The sequence below is a fragment of the Marmota monax genome, unplaced genomic scaffold (assembly GCF_021218885.2).
Source record: "Marmota monax isolate L192 unplaced genomic scaffold, Marmota_monax_Labrador192_F-V1.1 WCK01_AAM20220418_F8-fsc00001, whole genome shotgun sequence".
NCBI classification, from domain to species: Eukaryota; Metazoa; Chordata; class Mammalia; order Rodentia; family Sciuridae; genus Marmota; species Marmota monax.
In genome coordinates this window covers 41,033,517-41,040,069 of record NW_026693777.1, presented here as the reverse complement: position 1 = coordinate 41,040,069, position 6,553 = coordinate 41,033,517, and the positions used below count along the sequence as shown (strand labels likewise).

General features: G+C 42.7%; 1 non-coding gene across 1 annotated transcript; it reads right to left on the bottom strand.

The window, feature by feature from the left end:
• Window positions 1-3,026: 3,026 nt before the first annotated feature.
• LOC124104842 (U2 spliceosomal RNA) lies at window positions 3,027-3,214 on the bottom strand. Its single transcript, XR_006855532.1, has one exon. It is a non-coding gene; the product is annotated as a U2 spliceosomal RNA (small nuclear RNA).
• Window positions 3,215-6,553: the final 3,339 nt, after the last annotated feature.

Below are 6,553 nucleotides of genomic sequence, written 5' to 3'. Positions count from 1 at the left end.
TCTCCCAGAAGTAGGCCAGAAATTCTAGCTGACCTTCCCCTGAAGTGGGTCAGAAGACTCACTCCAGGGAGATTCTCTCTCTACCTGGAGAAAAGGAGCCAAGACACAGAGGCGCCAAGAATCTGAAGGAACAGGACTTGCTTAAGTACCCCCCTCACCCCGGTCATTACCATGAGGTCATTCTCCCTTTCTTATAATTGTACTTCTACACAACGGCCCACTCTTCATCACACCTAAGCATAAGAATACAGTTCTCTCTGTCTCTTTGGATCTTCATTTTTAAGACTCCTGGAACACGTAAAACCCGTATTAAATAAATGTGTGTAGTTCTTTCTTGTTAATCTATCTTTTGCTATGGGGGCTTCAGCCATGAATCTTGCAATGGGTGAAAAAAACATTGATTTCTTTTCCTTCCCCTATACCCACTGGGGCAAACGCATGAGCTTCCCAGTCTCTGCCATTCTGAGAAGCAGTTATTTTTTAAAAGCTTCCTCATCCTCCGCCAAAGGAGGGTTCAGGGCTTAGCACCAGGGCACTTTCAGTGAGGTCGTGTTTTCCTTCTCATATGATCCAAAATGGTCTAAGCCTCCCAGAACTCCTTCCTTACTCTCAGGGAAGCTTTTCCAGGAAGCAGTCCTGAAGTTTAAGATAATGTGTCCTAGAGGACACAGGGACACAGGTAAGCCTCTCTTTTGGCCCAGAGGCTATTGACATGGCCCAGGCAGGCAACATGTTTATTATTGAAGGGTTTCTCAAGGTTGAAGGTGGGTTAGCACCTTCCTGATGGCCAACTGGGAGATGCTGCTTTTTCCAACTTTCCTGTACCCAAAGAGACATTGCACAGTTCCTTCCAGCAAAGACAGTTGCCTAAGGTCTGGGGTCCTGGAGCAGAGACTACCCAGTTTGACTGCTTTTATCTGAACTTTTGAGTCACTCTCTAGGAAGCACACTATTATCTCCTTTTATCTTCCTCTTGCTCAAAGAAAGGGCAGAATTAACTTTCTAAACATGACAGAGCGACTTTAACACCCAGGGCAGATAAAAGAGCCCTGCTCAGATGATTCCCCACCTTGGATGAGGGGGGGTGTGATATAATGGCAATAAACTGGGAATGTAGCAAGGCCTGTTGGTTCAGGTTGTCCTGTGTGTCCCCTGTCTTTAGATGAGGGTATCCCTTTCCTCAAGGTTGGGAAGGGCACCTCTGGAGGGAGGGTGGGTGACCCACTATGGGAAGAAGGTCCTGGGTGTTGTGACCTGCTCCAGGGGAGGAGAGCAAGAGGAAGTCAAACATGATCTTCCTGCTTTGGCTGCTTCCACAAAATGCCAAGGTGCCATATTTTGGGGTAGCATGCTCTGAATCTCTGAAGACCTATAATTTTACCTCTTTCTTTTTAAAATTAGCACTATGGATCCCACAATTTATGGCTACCAATGAAATCCTTTTTCACTCTTCAGCTCTTGGCTGTGACCCTCAAATTAGACCAGATGCCAATCATGTTGGCTCTCAAAGAGAGGCAGGTTTTAAAAAAACAAAAAATAAAGTTTTAAAAGGTTGCTTTCGAGGGGACTACAAGCATCTTATCAGCCATCTTTAAACAGTTGGTAGTGATTTCCTGAGGCACTGAAGCTGCACAGGTTTAAAAAAGGATGTTAAGGGTTGTCTGTGCTATACCTAAACTAGGGGAGCTGGACCAAAGTTTCTTTAAAGAGAGAGGGATGCTAAAATGAAGAGAACAGGAGAGAGATCTGAGTTTCCTTCCCCAAGAATGCTGGGGAACTTAGAGTCCAGTTCTCTCTGCAGCCTCCACAGAGCGGGGCAGGTTCTCGTGACCAGGAAGTAGTACCAATATCACCTGAGGAGCTGCCCCACTCTAGCCCCTACATTTGGTCTCCTCTGATCCTGCTTTACATGAGCAATTAGACTTGGAGGCCACCAGTGGCTAGTGGCCCATGGTCCCCCAAAGCCTGACTTCACACGCCTCCCTTCAACCCATCTGCCTTTTTACAGACAAAGTGAAGAAGAGACACCACACAAAGGCAAGCAGCCTGATGTCTTCAGATACGGAACAGAAAAGAGACCCAAAGATCAACTGGTTTCTAAGTGTGTCCAAAGACCACCTGCATCAGGATCACCCAGAGAGCATGTTTAGAAATGCAGATTCCTGATCCCACCCACTCCCAAAGAAACTGAATTAGTTGGTGACTGGTATGTATCCCACATTTTGTATGTCATATATTTTAGTCCAAATGTCAAAAAGAATGGAATACATTGCTTATCCTCTGTCGGCCTAAAAGAACTAGTGAGGGCAAAGCCAGGGTGGTCTCCAAATATTGCCCCTTCGGGCTCTGCCCACTCCACCCCACTGCTTCTGGGGCACAGATAAGGTGGAGAAATGAAACCAGCTTGGTAAACATATTTTGCTCTTCACCATCTGTTTATTGTTTTCAAGCCATTTGTTTGTTCTCATGAACTACTTTGGCTATTAAGGCCCCAAGGAGTAATGATTAAAGTCATATTTTGGACTTGGAACACCATAATTTAAATTCTGACTTTGCTACTTCCTGGCTGTAAAACCCTGAGTAAGTTACTTATCCTTTCTGTGCCTCAGTTTTATGATTTAAAAAATAATAGTATCTGAATAGACACAGGACACACCACCCCAAATAAGGCTATAAGAGACAAGAATACACCATCCCAAAACATGCTTTTTGGTCATCTTGATTATTTGAACCTGGTCATTTTGAGAAACTGCCACTACAGGAGTTGCTGTAAAAGTTATTCTTCTGTGTGAGAAATTGACATCTATGAAGGAAGGCTCTATTTGAATGGGTGTCTCCCAGGCTGCTCCAAGAAGAAAAGAATGAGTAGATTACTCAAGATTCAATGGAGGGGGCACCTATTTACATCTATTCAACAAACCTTACATTGTATTATGTGCTTTTCCTCACCATCCCACACCATTCTTTCTTTGATTCAGAAAATGATGGATTTGAGCCAAATATTTAGGGGGACAGGGGCAGAGGCAGGGTTGTGTACCATTCCTGAAGTTCTGCAATACCAGGTCAATGTGTGGCGTGAATGGAGCAAGCCGTATTCTATCTCCCTGCTCCAAAAATCCATTTAATGTATTCTCCTCAGAAAGAGGACTATCAGATATTAAATCAATAAGAACAGATAGTACAGTTGATCTTAGCCAAAAAGCTGAGGAGCAATATAAGCCTAATGTTTAAACATGTCTTCAGGAACTTCTCTAGAATTTATTTTTCTATGGACGTTCTCCCCATGTATGTAGGAAGTGTACATGTTGATAAACTTCTGTTTTTCTCTTATTAATTAGTCTTTTTTGATAGGGAGTCCCTGCTAATAAGGGTAAAAAGGAAATTATTTTTCTTTCCCTATTATTATTGTTGGAAGTGTTGTACTAATTAATACAAGTTGTGACATTTCAACTAAGACAGATTGTGAGAATTCAGACAGTAATACACATAGAGTTTTAAACAGAACCCAGTATGAGGTAAGTGCTCAGTAAGTGTAAACTGTCTTCCTTATTATTATTGGTTTCTCTCCTATGATCATTTCTAAAGATAGGAGGAGAGTTTAACTATGCATTTGGCCAGCATGGGTGTAATGCTGATGGACATTAACCCAGATACAATCTTAGGTCATTAATTGTTTATTCTCTCTCTTGGCCATCTCAGTCAAGGTCATTCACTGCCCTTGAGATTCTGCCCAGGTGCACGTTCAGTGAGGACTGAGCTTAGCTAGTACAGAACTCCATGAGGCAGGGGTGTGGTAGAAACCTAATCATGCCTCTGTAACTATGCACAATGTCATTCTAAGGTATTCTTCCTTCAGTTAGTGTAGAAGCAAAGGAAAATGTCCCCTCTGCTCTCTGCAAGTTTGCTAGAATAAACTACACGCAAAGATTAAATAGGAGAAAAGGTATACTGTAGTTTATTAATGTGAAAAAGGGGGAAATCATTGCATAGAGGAAAAAATCACAGGAGTGCATGACCACCCACCAGCCCAGCATCATTCAGAAATATATACCACTTTTCCAATAGAGGAGGGGGAAGAATGGGGAATGGAAATAATCTTGAGGGGTATAGTGGATTTTTAGGGGAACTCCTTGGGTTTTGAGAACATACAGTGGCCTGGGGACAAAGTCCATTTAGCCAGCAAAACACACACGATTCTTAAGTGATTCTCTATGGAACTGAAATAGAGGGAAAAGTGGGACTAGAAGTGTGGGACTAAACAGAGAGCTTTTGTCCTCTATTACAGTGACCAAAAGTGAGACAAAAGTCAGTCCAGGTGTGTTGACAGACTTCAGTCTTTCCTCCTGCAATATGAGTTTAATTAATGAAAGCTCTCAAAAGGACCTCAGGTAATTATTTTCCTCCTCAGGGGTCCAGACTCTGAACAGACAAACCTTGCAGAAAGCCTCTTCTTGAACTGGGAGAGGGAGAAATGAGGGAAGGTCATACATACTTGGATTCTGGGGTACGACCTCAGGTCTCTCAGCATGTCAAAGTACATGCCTTTGGGATACTATTTTTTGAGCCCCAACACTAGCTTTTCAATAGCATCAGAGGTGCTTTTAATACTTCCTCCCCAGACAAAAATCAAAGCAGTATCTACTAAATGAGGGCACAGGCTCCTCAGGGAAGAAACCACTCAGACCTGCCCCCTACCAGATTTGACCACCTCACCAAAATATCCATGTTAGTGACCCTCCGACTGGAGATCAATGCTGAGATCAATTCAGCACAACTTGCTGCAAGAAATGGAGAAACTAGATTTCCTAAGCATTTATAGCATGAATCTTGTCTTTTTGAAAGAAGATGACATTAAGAAGTGGTAACTACCAAATCCAAGTCTGTTATTTAAATAAAGAGCAAGCATGAGTTGTCAGGGATCTGAGTGTGCTGAAGTATGTCCTAGAAATGAAAATCACTTTAGATAATCACTCTTTTTGCTATTAGGAGAACTCACGAGGCTCACATGACACCTGGTTGGAAAGTCATCAAGACTTCTGAAGCATGTCATGTTGCAGTGTTCCTCTAGCAGAACTACCAGACCACCCTGATGAAGCATCATGAGCCCCTGAGATGTTGTCTGCTTATTCAACAAGCATTCATCCTAGCATGGCCTTGGGACTGGGTGCCACAGAAGATGCATGAGATTCTGTTTTGCTTGACCACTTGTTACCTGTCTGACTTGGAATAAATAATAAAAATCTCTTTGAGGTTCAGGTCCTCATCTGGGTCATAGCGAGTGAAATACTTAACTGTATAATAATACTTAATTGTAAATAAATTTCCATGGCTAAAAGTCACAGAAAAAGCATGATTCAGGAGCTTTAACACCCATGGGAACTCTTATCTCACAGAACAGGTATGAGCACAAGTGTGCCCGCAGCCTGGCTTCTTCTTTCTGTTGACTGTAACAATATGCGACAAATTGCGACAGGCAAATATGCAACACCAAGGACCATCCTGTGTGCCTCCTTTACATCAGTGAGAAAATTTTCCTCACTGTCCACTCCCACCCTACCAGACTTCTCCTCACACCTCATTGGCCAGAACTATATCACATGACCACGTCTGAGCCAATCACAGGTGACACATTACATGAGTCGCTTGGACTTCAGTGCTTATCCATCAGCTGAGGACAGAATCACTTTTCCTGAGGACAGGGTGATAGAAAGGAAGACAAACTCCCAAACAAAAGCCAGGCCTCTGACAAGAAGAAAGCAATAGCTGGCTGGTATGTGGGCCGCCAACTGTGTCTACTACACCTGCCCACCAAACTCTGGTGACTAAATTAAATCATGAATGAAAATGGCCTACTATAGAACCTGGCACATGAGCATAATAATAACATTTGACATTTTTAGGACTTATGATGTGACAGGCATTTTTATGAATTATCTAATTTAATTAGTACCCTAGGAGGTAAGCATCATTATTATGCCCAGTCTAGAGATGAGGAGATCAGAGCACAGGTAGGTTAATTAAGTTGACCAAGGCTAGAGTCTGAATTTAAACTCAAGTAATCAGACTTGAAAGTCCTGCTCTCATGTATTTCTCTCAGATTTATGGCACTGAAATGTTTTTCAAATGTATCCCTCCAATCCTTCCCTAATCTCAAGAAATGTGTAAATTTGAGGCTTCATGGGATTAACCCACAAGAGAAACAGGAGAATAACATGAGACAGCCACTGGTAAAATCCTAAGTGGTAACTAGAGGAAAGATGGAACTAATAGGGTGAGCACTGAGCCCAGAGAAAGACAGTGGGGAGAGAGGGATGAAGGCTACAGGGCCTAGGTCTTGGTGCAGGTGCGAGTTTGGGAGGCAGTAAAGAGCACACCAAGCTAGAGCGACAGCTTATGTTTTCTCGAAATAAAAATCTATTCTTCTGTAACTTATGAAAAGGGAAATGGCTTTGGAATCTGTTAGTTGGAAAAGTGGAGAAGCAGTTCAGAGGTTCAACTGTATTCAGCTTTAGGAGAGTCTGCTTCACTCATGAAACCATGGGCTCCTGAGTTG